The sequence below is a fragment of the Nyctereutes procyonoides genome, unplaced genomic scaffold (genome assembly GCF_905146905.1).
Source record: "Nyctereutes procyonoides isolate TBG_1078 unplaced genomic scaffold, NYPRO_anot_genome, whole genome shotgun sequence".
In the NCBI taxonomy this organism is placed as follows: domain Eukaryota; kingdom Metazoa; phylum Chordata; class Mammalia; order Carnivora; family Canidae; genus Nyctereutes; species Nyctereutes procyonoides.
The window spans coordinates 13,496,289-13,513,245 of record NW_026575136.1 but is presented as its reverse complement, the minus strand read 5'-3'; the positions used below and the strand labels follow the sequence as shown (position 1 = coordinate 13,513,245).

General features: G+C 38.6%; 1 pseudogene; it reads right to left on the bottom strand.

Annotated features, from left to right (window-relative positions):
- Window positions 1–14,325: 14,325 nt before the first annotated feature.
- Window positions 14,326–16,742, bottom strand: LOC129495426 (nuclear RNA export factor 2-like; annotated as a pseudogene).
- Window positions 16,743–16,957: the final 215 nt, after the last annotated feature.

Sequence of the window (16,957 nt, the reverse complement as noted above, 5' to 3'; positions counted from 1 at the left end):
AACACAATTGATTAGAAAGAAATACATCTCTCGTTGCTAGAATTTGGTACATGTATTCAATTTGTACCATTAAAGTAAAGGGGAGAGATTCTTATTGATTTCTGAATTTGACACCTGTTAACATGCTATTTTGTATCACTGACATATGATTGGCTTTAAATGCCTGAGCACTGGCAGTACCAGCACATTTTTTTTTCTCTTTTCATTTCTTGTACCAAGCTCTTGATGTCGTATAAAATATCTTCCTGGAGAGTACATTGATGGTGCTTTTATCATAATTATGATTATTATCACCTACTCTCATCATTTGGGACCATCCATTTTCTTGCTGTATGAAAGGAATAGCTTTTTAAGTCACATGGCCTTTTAAAACAGCAGAAATTGAAAAATAAGTTGAAACTTGCATCTGAACTGACCTTTGACTTAAATATAACTGCAGACTTTTCAGGGATTGTCAATCTCAGTGTGAAACAATATATTTTTTTTCCTTTTAAAACTTCTTTAGAAAGCTATTTCATAAAAATGAAAATTAATAGGTCCTATGAAAAGATGAAGGGCCAAGTTCTAATTATAGCTGTGAATTCATTGTGTTTGTCGAAGGTAGCAAAGGGTATTTGTAAAACTATAGCACTCTGTAAAAAGTAATTGCAAAACTGATCTGTAAATCAGCCAGTGTATCCAGTTCTCTTAATTCCAGGGATAGAGATGGTCTTCACTGCCAGTGGAAGGATTCCAAAATAAGGATCCGGCGTGCTTCCTGGTATAATTTAAATACTGAATACCCTGTCAAAGTTTGAACCTTCTAATGTTAGTAAGCTCAATTACGAGTGTTTTATATTTGGAAAATTTAAAGGCTCCTTTGGCAGATCTAGCATGTAATCTATGAGAGAATCTTGTAGGATTTGTACTATTGACTGATGAATAATACTGACTTGAAACAAATGTTTAGGTCTTGTTTACAAATGAGTGTTGAGGGAAATTAAGAAACTCTTTAAAAAGCCTAATGAAACACTTGAAAACAAATTACTCTTGAGAAAGTACAAGCTTTCCAATTTAGGCAGTCTTTCAAAAGATAACTTATGGATTTATTCTAAAATATAATTTTATGTTTTTATATTTTTAAAAAAGATTTTATTTATTTATTCATGAGAGACACGCAGAGAGAGGCAGAGACACAGGCAGAGGGAGAAGCAGGCTCCATGCGGGGAGCCCGACATGGGACTCGATCCTGGGACTCCGGGGTCACGCCCTGGGCTGAAGGCAGACCTCAACTGAGCCACCCAGGGATCCCATTTATTTTTTATTTTGAAGTAGTTCAAGTGTGTAGAATTATACAGAGAATAATATAACAGACACTTATTCATTAAGTCTACCATCCAGACACAAAGTATATTATATTTGCTATAATTTTTTCATATCACATTAGTTTTTAGAGAAATGAAATTAAGAAAACTAAAGTTAATGCCCCATCACATTTTTATTCTGTGTCTCTTCAACCATCCTGAAATTTATGGAAATAATCCCCATGTGAATTTTTAGATTTTTACCTATTTAAAGTATTGTTTGGGTATTTAGAGTGGTTTTAAGTATTGCATTGTTTTAAGTACTTAAAATGTGTCTAAATGGTATTACATTGTACTAGTCTTATGCAACTTCTTTTAGTCACTTTTTTTAGATTTATTCGCATTTATAGATAGATGGGCAGATCATTTTTCTATTGTGTTTCTTGCTGCTTTATAAAATTTTATTGCAGAGATAAACCAATTTTTTCTATATTCTTACTAATGGACAACTAAGCTATTTCTAATGTTTTGCTATTACAAACAGTGCTGCAATAAATGTTTGCTCATGCCTCCTTGATAATATCTATAAAAGTTTCTTTAAGGCAGTGGTTCCCAACAGAATATGATTTTGCCCCTAGGGGACATTTGGCAATGTCTGGAGACATTTTGGATTGTCACGTCTGGTCAAGGGATGCTACTGTTATCAGATGGATAGAGGCCAGGGATACTGCTAAACATCCTCCAGTGCACAGGGCAACAAAGAATTGTCTGGCCCTAAATGTCAGTATTGCTAAGGTTGAGAAGTTCTGCTCTAGGAAACATAACTAGAAAAACTAAATAGAGAGACATGCCGTGTTGGATGGATATCATGGATGTTGGATTCAGGAGCCTAAAGGTAACGATTCCTCTCGAATTAATCTATAAATTCAATCTAGTTAGTCAATATCCTCATAGGGTTTTACAGAGAATGTGATAAACATGTCCCATAAATGTATTTTTAGTCCTCAGCATTATCAATGGCTCTAAAGCACCCTCTTGATGACTCAAATTCATAAATTTGGAACGTTCAAAGGGAGTCTGATTATTTTTCCAATCGCATGTTTTTCAATAGAGAATTTTTTCTCAGACAAGGTTCGGGGTAGTATCTTTTGGCCCAGTTGGTGCCATGCTTTCTTTTTCTTAAAGTACTTAAATAGACTTGGCCATACTACTTGTAACCTTTCCAGCTCCTATAGGCTACAATGCCTAAAACTGACATTTTAACACTTCAGCATGGAGTGGTGATAGGATCCAAAGGCTAGGTAAGTTCAACTCTAGGGGCAATCAGTGCCCCAAATGAGAATACAGATTCTAGATAGCATTATTTCAGAAGGAAGCACACCTCAGAAGTGAATTTCTAATTAACTCTTGAAATTTTAATAAATACTATATCTGATGTCAGAAATGGGTTGCTATTGTCACATTAGCACGATGAATACTGTAATGGTGAGATAAAAGTAGTTTAAGTTTAAATTACGCAGTTATGCAAAGTTTTCATTCTTGTTTTAAAGAACCATCTCTCTCTGTGCTCGCAATTGAATATTCCTGTTTCTCTTCTGTGTGGATTATAAAAGACTTAGCTTTGATTGCTTCCACTAGGGAGTTATATAAACTTCTTCACAGATTCTTCGAGGTCTGCTATATGTTGCAACTTTCTGCTAAGTTTACCATTTCCCTCAAGGCCTCGATGAAATTAGAACTAGATTTTAATTATTGTTGTGAACTTGTTGACCAACATTGATATCATAATATATCTGGCCTGGAGTGGCCCATTCTCACAGCTTCATTATAGGCTTGGGAGCTGTGGCTGGTTGTGGTGGTAGTCATTTTTTCCTTTCTCTCTTTAAATTTAATAGTTCATTACTAAATAGAGTGCTAAGTACTATAGTCTTCTTCCATGGTGTGCTCTGATTTATCGGGGTTTATACAATAGAGTAATTATTTATTTAGTTTACTCATTCACTTGACTAATTACTGAGCACCAACCTGGTTTAGGATCTTACCTCACCTGCATATGTGAGGTTGATTCATGAGGCCTGGAATTTTCTCTCATATTGCTTTTTTTAACAGTTGTCTCCTCTTATAAACTCCTGAGTTAGGTACCCCTCCTAAAGGCTCCAGTACACTCTATGCTTCTCTAGAAATAGCATTTGCCACACTGGAATGTTACTGGATTCAGATTAGCTGGTTCCAAACTCTAGCTATATGACCCGAGGGAAGTTATGTATTTTCTCTGAGCTTTTATTTCTTTGTCTATTAAATGGAAACAATAACAATAACTCTATCTAATGGAGTTGTAATAATTATATTTACTTATTCAGCATATAGTTATTGAGGAACTAGTTTGTATCAGTCCACCATTCCTCGTGTTTGGGATGAGGCAAGGGACAGAACAAAATCCCTGTCCTGCTTACATTTTAGTAGGAGAGAGACAGTAAATATATAAAGATGTAGCACGACGTGTGGTTAGAGAGCAATTAAGAGTATACATTAGATAGGAGGGGGCATTGAATAGAAACTGAATGAAGATGGAGAGCACTGAAAGAAAAGCCAGGGTTTTGGTAGGTGCAATGGGATGAGGGTAGAATGGAATGTAAAGATCAGTCTTGGCCAAATTAAGTCTGAGATTCCCATTATTCACTGGAGTAGAGAAGTTGAGTATCTGGTTTTGTTATGAGCTGAATTGTATCCTCCCAAATTCATATGGTGAAGTCCTAACCTCAGTTTCTCAGAATGTGACTTTATTTGGAGACAGGATCTTTAAAGAGGTAATTAAGGTAAAACAGGTGGGTCCTAATCCAGTACAAGTGGTTTCTTATAAAATGAGGAGATTAGGACACAGACCTGCACAGAGGGAAGGCCGTGCAAGGACAGGGGGAGCCAAGGAACAAGGCCTTAGAAGAAACCAATCCTGCTGACCTCTTGGACTTCTAGCTGCCAGAACTATCTGAGAAAATAGATTTCTGTTGTTGAAACCACCCAGTATATGCTATTTTGTTATGGCAGCCCTAGCAAACTGATACAAATTGAATAGCTAGTTAGACAGTCTACTGTTCAGGGGACACAGACAAGCTGGAGTAATTGGTATGCGGAAGGTGTTTAAAATTACCAAGGGCATATAGATCACCGAGGAAGGTATGATGCCAGAGATGAGAAAGTCCTGAGGGCTGAGGCCTGATACACTCCCACATCAAGACATCAGGGCAATGAAGAAGAACTGGCAACGGAGGTGGAGGAAGAGCTGCCCCATAAGATAGGAGGAAAGCAGGAGATGATATTCAGGAAGGCAAGTATGGGAGGTATTTCAAGACAGAGAGAGAGGTCAACTTTTTGTCAGATCCACCCGAGAGATTGAGCAAGAGGAGGACTGAGAAGGGTTCAATTGATTTGGCAATGTAGTGAAAGTTAGAGGCCCTGAGTACAGTTATTTTAGTGGATGTGGGAACAAAAATCTAAATTGTGTCATTTCAAGAAAGAAGAGGAGGTGAAGATGTAGAGGCAGTGAGTAAAGACAACTTATCCAAGGATTAAATACGAAAATACATTTAAATTGCTTGGAACAATCTCTGGCACACAGTATGCTTTCAATCAGTGTTAGCTGCTGCTTTTAATCTTCTCATTACTCTTATTATTTACTACTTGGCTGCGAGCCCCTCAAGGATAGGGACCATGACTATTTTTGTTGAGGAGTTTATTTTCAGCACCTAGTATAGCATGTAGACTTTTCTTATACTCATATAGAAAAGGAGACTAAAGTCTTTTGGTTAATTGATAAAGATTTTCTCTGTCACAAAGGAGAACCTGCTATTAGCTCCCTAGTTAGAGAGAACTATACTGTAGAACCTCTTTTAAAAAGGCCCATTCACTTTTTTAGGACTTTGGAAAAAAAAATCACTGAAGAGTACAAGTCACTGATGGTAAATATACTAACTCGGAAGTAGTCAAAATTGAATATTATCATGCAAAAGATAGTGTCAGTAGCATAATTATGAGACAACTGTTGTTGAGAAGCAGAGCCACACACACACACATAGGTAAGGGTTTAAGGAGAGAGAAAAGGCTGAAGAAAAGGGAAAGAAAGACATGGTTTTCTCTAATCAGTTTTCTGGGCAGGGTAAGTCCAGAGTTCCACTACATTCTGTCCTCCTGATGGTGTGGTCCTCCTGTTGTAGGGACCCTTCAGTTCACAGAGGACTTTCACGTATGTGACCTCATGTATCTTTCCCAACGGCTCTCTGAAGAAGACACTGTAAACTTTATTTTACAGATGAGAAAATTAAGGTTCTGGAAGGTTCGGTAACTTGTTTATTGCCAGACAGGGGGAATTAGTTAGGCTCCTTATTTATTTAGTACTTGTTTGTGACTTCAACATATTCATTCTTAAATTGCTGAATTTGAAGAGTTTTCCTCTGGGGTGATTATCTTCCAGCCCTGCCAGCTTTTCTCTTCCACCACACACTTTCTTATTTCTCTTTAGAAAAGCCTTGAAATGGTGTTAAAGATCCCTTTTGTCTTCTTTTATATTAAATATTTATGATAGATTCAATGTAATATTGAACTCAATGCCACACATCCTTGGCTCTTTATCTTATTATTAAGAATTTGTTTTGTTTTGTTTTAAAGTTGTAGAAATCTAATTATGATCCAATTCTTGGAAGCATTCGTTCCATTAAATAAAACAAGACAAAAAAATCTTTAATTTTCAATGTTTCAGCAAAGCTTATGAAATTTCAAGTCATGTACCCTGAAGTACAACGTTGGTTGAGAAAGGTCTGAGTTACTTTGTTCATGGGGGAGGTAGGCTTTAGATGGTGGCAGTTGGCTCAAATGTCTACACTTGAAAATCCAGGTTGTCAGGCCAGACCTCTGGTATGTTCTGGTTAGAGGTGGGTACCACTTTACAGTCACAGAAATATTTCAGATTGATCCTTGTTTAATTTCTATTTCCATGAAAGGCTGGCATCCTCAGCTAAGTGGCTAGATGAGCAATAGCTGGGTTAGGGAGAGAGAAGCATAGGATGTAACTTGTCCCGGGCAGTCACGAATGGACTTGTCTAAGAAGAAAAATTATGTTCAAGGGCTTTTCAATACACTGTGGGACTGCTAAAGAAACTGTCTCCATCCAACCATGTTGGCATGGAAAGGCTAATTCACAATGCCCTAAGGAAGGGGGCTTTACTCAGAAATGTGGCATTCAGTTTCTGTAACCCTGCATGGAAATTCCTTTTAATGCTGTGCATTTCACAAAATGCAGTAATTGCCTTGGGGTATAATGAATTACAAAAGATGGGAGTAATCACGAAGAAAGAGCATAAAGGCGAGGGAAATGCATAGAAACCTCATTGTTCCCAATAATCATCAAAAATAGGTCAGACAACAATTTCTGCTTTGATGTTTGATGTTTTTATTTTTAAGGAATTCTGTGGTAATGAAGTGTAACCTCAGCAAATGGAAACTAGGCTCAATAATGAGCCAGAGAACTTGTTACAGGAAGAGTGTGGGATGAGTCATTTTTAAGAAAAATTTGAATAGAATCTCTACTTTTATGGTTTTCATCAAAGTTTTTTCTTAGCTTTACTTTTCTTTCGGTTTGATTAATTCACTAAACTGGATATAGAGAGGTGGGAAGGATTTTACGTTGAAATTATGTCCATACCTTCTTTGGCAAAATTAAGGGTGTTCTTATCATGCATAGTAGGCAGTGTGAAGAGAGTAGTGGTTGGAAGCACATGTCCATAGACATGGTTTTACCATTAGTTTTACCATTTGCGAGGTATGTGATTTTGGCCCTAAGTCTCAGGTTTTCTATCTGTAAAATGAGAGTGATTATAATGTCTTATGCTGTTGACATGAGGATATAAGGAAGTAATGCATGCCAAACTCCTGATACATCTTGGGTGTGGAGGGGGCTGCTTTATCATCTCTTGAGATAGTCATCAAATGGCTAGAAGAAACAGTGTGTGTGTGTAGTGTGTGGGGTTGTTTCCAGCTACTGGAGAGATGAATTTCTGCTCTGGATGAAGTTAGACATCTAGCCACATGTACTTGGTGTGGGCAAATAAGAGAAGCTGAAGCTCCCAATCTCCTCTCTTATCTCAGTTTTCCTTTCCAACAAGAGATCTAGTTTTCATTACGTTTGTAGCTTTAAGTTTTCACTGTATAAAAGAGCCAGGACTCAGCAGGATGTACATAGTCCACTCCCCTCTCCTCTCTCATTCTGGCTGTCACAAATTCTTGGTAACTGGGAAGATGTCTTAGACACATCATCAGTTAAGCATGGGACTGTTTGTGGTAGAGCTGCGCCACATGCCTAAGGGCTTATATCTTAAATCCTTAAGTTCAGTTCTATAGGAGAGGAAGAAATCAGTTTCCTCTGCCCATCTTAGGCTCCGTGACTGAAGCCATGCAAATTAGACAGTGAAAGACAGATTAACAGAGGAAACAAACAAGTTTATTAACGTGTATTATGCACACACATGGGAATACTAAGTGATGAGTAACTCAAAGGAGTGGTTAGAACTTGGGCTTAGACAGCATCTTAGCAAAGAACAATCATTTTGTAGAGATGTGACAAAAAGAGAAAAGAAAAGGACTTTGAGCTTCCAGGGGTGGCAAACTATGAGAAGGCAAATATATGGGGAACCTAATGCAGGATAAGGGCTAGGTAGTAAAGTTTGTTCGTGTAGACTCTTGGTGCCATCTCGTCTCTGATGATAAGGTTGTTCTCTTTCCACACCAGAAAGAGGATGAGATAAGGGGGAATTTATGTTCTGTTTATAAGTAGATAAAGGGAGGGCAGAGAGCTCAGCCTTCAGCTCAAAATAGTCCTATGCTGTAGTGACATACGGGTGACATGCTCTGAGCCCTTTCAGCTCCCTAATAAATCCTCTGCAGTTCAGATGCTGTAAAGGTCGTTACAATTCTGGGTTGAAAAGTCTTTCTGCTGGTGAGACTCATTTGGACCCTGACACTCACCCATTGGCTCCCTCTTATCAGCAGTATATACACATTACTTAAAGAAGTGAATATTCATGAAGACAATGATGATATAACCATGTTTGGAAGGCATAGCCAATGCTACCGGCCAGCCATCTCTCCTAAGATCAACTCAGAACAGGGACAGGGGTGTATTCACACCACACACACATATCCATATATTTATGCATATAACCTTTAAATATTTTTTCATGCTTTCCCTGTAGTAAAAGAAATATCCCTTCTTACTATAAACCCCAGAAAAAAAATTTATCAAATTCTTTTAGGTTCCACATCTGTAAAAAGGAGATAAGCTCACTACAAGCATTGATGCAGTAAAGTCTACCCAATTTTTGAAATGAGCTCTAAATTCAGTGTGTGCTGTTTCTGCCCATATCATCTCTTCAACTGTTATAAATGCATGTCACTTCTCTTTACCTGCATTGAGGCAGTTTAATGCTTGTTTTCAATATTTTAGGTGGATGGCTTCACACAGTCTTTCATTTCATTTTAGTTCATGAAATTTTAGATATTCACCAACATGCCATTGGGCACACCTCTAAACCAGCCTTCAAAACATTTTCTGCTGAAAAACTGATAGGACTCAGACAGTTGCCTGAAGCAAATATATGCATCCTCTGAACTCCAATGAATATATAGGAAAGGAAGAGAAGAAAGAAAGAAGGAAGGAAGGAAGGAAGGATAGAAGGGAAGAGAAAGAGAAAGACAAAGCAGGGAAAGAAAATGACATGTTCCTATTGGTCTAAATAGGGTTTAGTGGGTCTACACTGACTTATTTCCATTAAGTCTGTCTGCGCTAATCTAGGATTCTGGGCTCAAGGCGGGTGTTTTGTAAACGTGGGATACTCTGTGAGACTGTGATACTGATTTTTCCCCTCTCCAGGCTTGGGGAGTGGGTGTTCTCTCCTGCAAATGAGGGCTCTTTTAAGTTTCCAAGATTTAGGGAGAACTCACTAATCCTACTAGCTTTCCCTTGTTCCACTCTCGTTCTGAACTTCTTACCCCCCCTGACCCAAACACATCTTCTTTTAATTCTCTGGCCTTCATTTTGTCAGGGCCGAGACTTCAACATGAAGACAGGAACTAGTAAGTGAAGTAAGTTTCCTTTCAAGGTTTCACATTTGCATTTTTATCTTAGGGGACAAGGCCTTACTTACAGAAGTAATGTGAATATTCCAGATGTTAGATAGTTGCATGGGAGCTACTTTTGTGGTATGACTTCCTAATAATAGGCTCTCCCTTAGATAATGATCCCTATCTGCTATACTGTGAGGTAGGGGTCACTGATGTCTCAATTTTATAGATGATGCAATAGCACCGAGAGTTAAGTGACTTACCCACAATAACTTGGATACTTTTATTGACTCTTAACCTTACATTTTCTCCCAGTTTCTTTGACTAGGAAGCAAAGACTTAATACTGAAATGCAGTTATCCTTCTTGTTCTGCACATTATAATCCTCCTTGTAGCACAACTCCAGGTTTTTTGTTTGTTTGTTTGTTTGTTTGTTTGTTTTTTAATGATCTATCCACTTATTTGGGGAGGGGGAGGACGGTGCAGAGGGAGAGAGAGTCTCAACCAGACTCTGTGCCAAGCATGGAGTCTGACCTGGGGCTTGAACCCATAATTCTGAGATCACAACCTGAGCCAAAACCAAGAGTCATACACCCAATCAACTGTGCCACCCAGGCCCCCCCTACAACTGCTAGATTTAATGGGGCTCCTGGGCCTGAAAACTGGACTTATATTTTGATCCAGACTCCAGTTATATACACATCTCTTTGCCTGGCCAGTCACCGGAACTTATTAATGGACAGGACTGATGTCTGACTTGTTTCGTTGAAATAATCTGCCTTGTATTGTGGATGAATCTCAAGTATACTAACAGGTTCTTTCTATGCATGGGAATATTAGTCTATATATCCAACAGGGGTAGGAAACAGATTTACAGAAGTTTTGTGGTTTGCTTAGCGTTTCATAGATTTCATAAAGCTCCTTTGTAGAAGCATAGAAGGAAATTTTCCTGTTCATAGGTCTAAAATTACACTGAAAATGAACTACTATGAACATGTTCAAAGAAGACATTTATCTCAACGGGCCTGAAATCTCTGATCAACAGCTTTTAAAGACTAAATGTGAATACTGATAGCTATGCTCTGTCATCACTTTAGCTAATCTCTAAACACTTTGGGTCCCAAGTGTTTGAATAGTTAACTGTGACTCTTTCCTTGCACAATGTGTGCCTGCTGAATAGTGGTTGATCCAATGTGTTCACCCCTTAGATCTATTTCAATTTTGTTAAGTGATAGGAACTCAAGAGGTGGGAGTTTTTGGTTTTGGTGATGTTAGAGCTTCACAATGGAGGTGTTCCATTATGTTTTCCATATAAACATGCAGCTGGGGTTTGTGGGAGAGAATGAGTCCCTCAAAGAACTGGCTCTCTCCTTTTTCTTCATAAAGAAATGCTTAAAAGCAAGGCTTCTGCACCAGATATCCTGGTCCTTTGGGGCAGTGCCAAATCCTGTTGTACAGTCATGATTTAAAGCCATGTGTCCTGAAGTCAACATGTTCTTGTGGATATTGCTACATCAGCAGCAAGATGAATTTATAGGAAAAATATGTTAAGAGACAAACATATATTAATAGCTTCAAAGAGCTGGAACTTAAAATAACACACTCAAAATCACTTCCCCTTATTTCTAGAGAAGCTCATGGCATTTATGAAAGGAATATACAATCATACATTGAACATTGCGGGTGGGTAATTTATTCACATGATGTGTGTTGAGGCCTTTTGGCCCGTGCCTGGTCTATAACAGGCACTCAATAAATGTTTGCTGATCGTGAAATTGAAGCCTATAGGCATAAAAGACAAAATTGATGAAGTTTTACAAGCCATACTTTTGTGTTCTTATTCCCTATTTTATGCAATCCTTCCACGTTGGCCACCATTCCCTCACACTGCCCCCCCCCCAACATTGGATGAATTGAGGACATTCTTGACTTAAAGTGGAATAATTATAGAGAAGATGTTTCAAACAACCCTTACTTGCATACATTAGCAAACCAGATGTGTAGATAAAGCATCGTTTTCACTACATGCTCCCATTTGCCCAAAGGATTGATGTGTGTTGCTTTTAACCAGTTCCTTTATTGGTTTTCACTGTATACTTTGGCTTTTTTAGAGATACATACATAATCCTTCAAGATAGTCAAATGTCTGCCTAGACTGTAAGGCTCAAGAATGGTTTAAGTGCCCTGAGATGCTATTACCAAATATAAATAGATCACATTCATTAAAATGAAAGACTAAGCATTTGATAGAGCAGCATTATTCAAAGAGGGGTAAGGCAATGAAGCTAGTAAGTCTTTTGTAGACTGGAATGCTTTTTGATCTTCATTTTCCTTTTATTAACAGCTGCATATCTTCATATTAGGGCAGGTGAGGCTAACACGCTTTCTTCAAAATACATTACTTCTATGATGTTGATCAGACAATTAATTATCACAGATTATGCAGATCTAGTATATTCAATAAAGCTGACGAGGACATTTAAGTAGAACTATATTCTTGTAGTGGAATAATACAAAATTATGTACTAATAAGAAGTAATTTAGTAGTTATTTGGGGTTAGTAGTTTTGACGTCATTTTTAATTTGAATATGGTCTCATTACCTACAAGTACTATAATAAAGTAGTATTAACTGAGCATCCATTTGTACATTATATAAGTTGAAAGCTGACTTACTAAGGTCAACAAGTTACCTTCTGTTTTCTGTATAGGGGAGAAAAAATAATTTACCCCTGTCCTTCTGAGTTCTTGGTTAATGCCCCATAATTACTAAGAGCAAGCAGAAGTTTATTAACATGTTTGCTTTATATCCAGGAAAAAAATGAGTAACTTGAGGTGGCTTAGGACTTTGACTTGTATGGCATCATCAACCAAGAACAATACATTTCTGACATATGAAAACTTTGCATCCATCCATTTAGCTGCTCTACTCCTCAGCAAGCTATTACAGGGCTCTGGGACCCTGGCAAACCGTCTAAAATAGAGGAGTTAATGCATTTGAAGAATCATGCTCAATAATCACTTGCTCAACAGTTTTCAGGAGCTGAAATGTTAGTGATTGTTTTGAAGTCTTATTTTCTTTAATTGATTATTTCCCTTAAATATCCTTTCTACCAACCTTGGAAAACATTTATTAAATAAGTTGGCAGACTATACTTATTCTAGCTTGATCATTTTCCCCACCAATAACTTAAAACCATTACAGTAAACTAAAAGCCATAATTTATGCACATTTCTTGCATTATCAACACCAGTTTAAGGGTGATAGCAGAATTTGAAATAACTTATGCCCCTTACTGATTTGAGAAAGTTGTTGTAAATGATATTTTGGATCTTGCCAATGAGATGTGTGGGGTTTTGAATATAGCAACCTAATAGGATTGGAAACTCCCCAAAGGAAGATATAATATAGGCCCTTCCAAAATTATCCATAATTTTTAAAGTTAAAACTCTTTGAAAACTATAAAATTTTTACTTCTTATTTGATTATGAATCTTGACTCGCTCAATTGATTTTGTGACAAAATATGAACTGAATGTGAGGCTCTTTTGGTCATTATTTATTTTACTACTGTGAATGCTTATGCGTTATGTTGCAGAACTACCATTAGGTTTGATTACAGGTGTTGCCTCAGACCTACCAGGGTGCTGCTCAGTATAAGGTATATGAGCAACATCACCTCTATAAAATTAGAAAAAAATTCATTTTGAAACACATTGGTTTCCATGCATAAATTGCAAGATTGTGGCCCTGTATTATCATTAGTTTTATTTTAAGGTGTCTTATCAGATAAAGAATTATGCACTGCAGTTTCCACATGTATATGACTTGGGCCGAGTCTGAATATGCACTCAGGCTAGAGCGAACTGCCACATTCTAGATCATTTTCTTGCAGTTTTCTGTGGACTGAGGGAATGGGTGCATCCATGGCTGAGCCTTGAAATCTGTTCTGTAAATATTTTTGAAGCTGTCCAAACAAGAAGATAAAAGATGGGTTCAAAGTCATGTCCAAAGTTCACTAGCTTCTGAGCTGAATTAACTGAATTAATGTTTATAATTAACTCATGTGACTCTGCATCCTTATATAATGTTTTTCTCCATTGTAAATAGAGTGTGCTAGCTCATGAGATAACTCCTCCACCGCAATGCTGTTTCTTATGCCAGGCCTCTCCCTGGGAAGAGAAGCAAAAAAATTCAGAATATTCCAGACCAACCTACAGAATTCTTATGACAATTCAGTTAAAGGGTAGCTAATAAGAGGGGAACATAACTGAACATCTCCAATGCAACATGGGCTTCGTTTTATCTACTCCTAAGAGTGACCATTTTTAACAAAAGGGGAAATTGTTATGCTTATTCTACATCTAAAGGAAATGAAGTGTCAGGAATATTAAATACCTTGATAACCGGAAGCTCAGTCCTTACTTGAAACCATGTCTCTATAATGCCAGAGTGTATGCAGCCTCCCTAGGGAAAAAGGAAAACCTAAAGACAGAAATAATTGATAATATCAAAATTAGGGTGCTTTCCACTGAAACTTAATTGCCATTTCTTCCTTTGCTAATAATGTAAGTTTCTAAAAACTGGTCAGCAAATGCAGATCTTGAGAATACCTAAAGCATTAACAAAACGTGGCTATAGTGGACCTCCAGACCTTTGTCTTAAGAATATTAGACACTCCTTCCCTGCCTTTTACAGTGGAAACATGGGGAGACAAATGTGTGATGTGCCAAGTCAAATGCATTTTGAAAAAGTAAGAATGTGGAAAACGCATGCCTGGGGTCTCATTAAGAGTTTATATTTTATTTTTATTTATTTTTATTTATTTTTATTCTTTTTTTCACAATGTGCAGTATCATTCTTTATTATGAAACTAAATAGCAATCATATGAGTGGGGAAAATACATGGAACAACTGATCCTCCCGGTGGTATGTCACCTGGCCTGGAACGTAACTTTGGCTTCTTGGTCAGTCAGGCCTCTTTTCCCACTCATGGACATGGGCATAGGCTTGAACACAGTGAAGATCTGACCAGCTCTGGTGTAGTTCCACTCATTTTCCTGTAGGCACTTCTGAGACCACTCGAGTTTCATCCCAGATTGAGTGGAGAAAGCCTGTACCATTTCCTGCTGCTCCTGGGAGAGGGTGACCATGGAGCTGGAGGTCAGTGTAGGCTCTTGTTTGGAAAACACACTCTGAATCTCATTGGGGGTGGCACCTCTCACAAACAGCTCATCATTCACGATGCACAGAGTGGAATCACTGACAGGGGTAGCGATGAAATTCCGGGTGAAGGCACGAACAAAACCCTGAGACTTTCCTTCCACTTCCTTGAACACCGCACTGACAGAGAAGCAAATCATCTTCTCCATCTGGAACCACATGTCCACCATGAAGGAGCTGAGGTCATGTTGTGTTTTGGGAAGCATATAGAAGGAGCACAGGATGTCATATTTTATATGCGTCAGCAGCTGAACACAGGGAGAAGTGCTTGAGATTCTTCATATTCCTGTTTTCCTTGAAGTACTCGCACAAGTTGCTTGGCACTGGGTCTTTGGGCTTGAAGGAAATGGCCAGGGAGAAGCAGGCCTCATCATGGTAGGCACCGAGGAGACCCTGATGATTTCCAGAGTCATAGATCAAGTAGTACTGCTGCAGGAATTGCAAGACTAGATTTTTCAGTTCCTCAGATCCTTTGTAGCTTTCCTTGGAGGGCTGTATTGAATATGGCATGTCAGTATCAATGATATCTGGTGGGGTTAAGTCCTGGCCATCCAGGCGTAACAGCTTGGGAAAACAATCCCTGATGGCACTTATGTAGGTGGACTTGTCTGGAAAGGTGTCACACAAGGGGTTTCCTTCTAGCCAAAGCTCTTCAAGATTCAGCCCTTTCATCTTGTTTAACTCCCACACCAAGTTCAGCTCATCTTTGGAGAGGTTCAGAATCTTGACTCTGGGGGCCTTCTCTATAATGTCAGACAGGCCATCCAGCTCATACAGTTTGTTGTTGCTCAAGTTCAAAGACAATAGCTCAGGGAAATTCTCTTCAATGATCTGTAGGGTGGCAGCCATGTAGTTTCTTCAATTTAGGATTATATCAATATCATGGCCCACCAAATCTGGGTCAAAGCGGAGACTCTGGAGATCAAGAGCTTGCTGGGAGACATCACAGCATTTGTTCACGGTCAGCTTTAGCTGTTCCATTTCTTCTGGCTCCAACTTGTACCGCACAGAGTAGGGTACACTTGAAGGATTGACAAAGATAGATATCTTCTGGTTCTCCTCGTCAAAAATCTTGTAGCTTACATCCTTCAATGCAGAGGCAGTGCAAACATCCTGGACAAAGAACCGGGCCTGGTTTTTAACGTAGTGGAAATCCACTGGAACCAAGGGGACACTGCAGTGTCTCTGGATTTAATCCATTAGCCATACCTTGTCATACTTTCTCCCATAGGGAATGGTGATCTTGAACCAGCTCCCTGAGATTCCATCTTGTGTGTTCTCTTCTACTTCTCTCTTCAGATTTTTTCTATCTCTCCACACAGTAATATGGATATGGTCTTCATTATGCCATTTCACTCTCCTCTTGTTGCGTCAGGTGTTATAAGGAGTGTGTCTTACTTGGGGGTCCTCCTGGACATCCCCCATCGACACATTTTCATTATCCTCCTGGAGGGGTGAAGACTGCAGCTCAAATCTACCACGTTCATAATGAGAGTTCCTTTTGTCAAAATTATCTTGGAAAGAACTCCAAACTTTCTTTCTTCCTTGAGGTGAGCTAGCCCCATCATTGTATTCTTCACTTCAGTATTTTTTATCTTTCTCATATGGAAGAACATATTTTTGTTGTTGCTGTCTTTCAGACATAGCATTTTGTATGTCAAACCTGGAATTGCTGACTTCCAGGGCCTTGACTGGCAGGGTCCACATGACAGAGAGATCGAAGTCACCTCACGGTTCAGAATACCTCAATTTTTCAAGAGTTTATGTTTTAAACTGGCCCTTGTTAAATAATAATCGAGCTGAAATGCCTTCAGAAGATGGGATGGCCAGTAGAGAGTCAAATACCAGCAAAAGGCAAGTTAAAAGCATCATTTGTCATATGTTTTATTTTTCTTGCTTTGCAATTCATGGAGAAACGTGCGTCATTTCAAGAAAGAAAAATTATTAACATGTTCTCCCTTAAGTAGCAACTTAGGGAGATCAATATATATGTATCACCATACCTTCTTTATCCCTGCCCCCCAATACAACACCTAATATACCGATTTCTCTTCAGTGAGTGGTTCTCAAGTTTTAACATATCAGAATCAGCTGGTGGGTTGTTAGAGTACAACGCATCCTCACCCATGGAGTTTCTGATCCAGTAAGTCTAGGTGAGGCCCAGGGATTGGCATTTTGAAGTACCCATGTCATGCTGATACTGCTGGTTCAGGGATCACACTTTGAAGACAGTTGCTTTGGTGAAGAAGAGCTGCTAAACTTGTGTCTCACTGAGCCTCAGGGCAGCAGTTTGAGAAAGGTAATGGACATCATAATCACCTGGGAGCTTGTTAAAATGCAGTG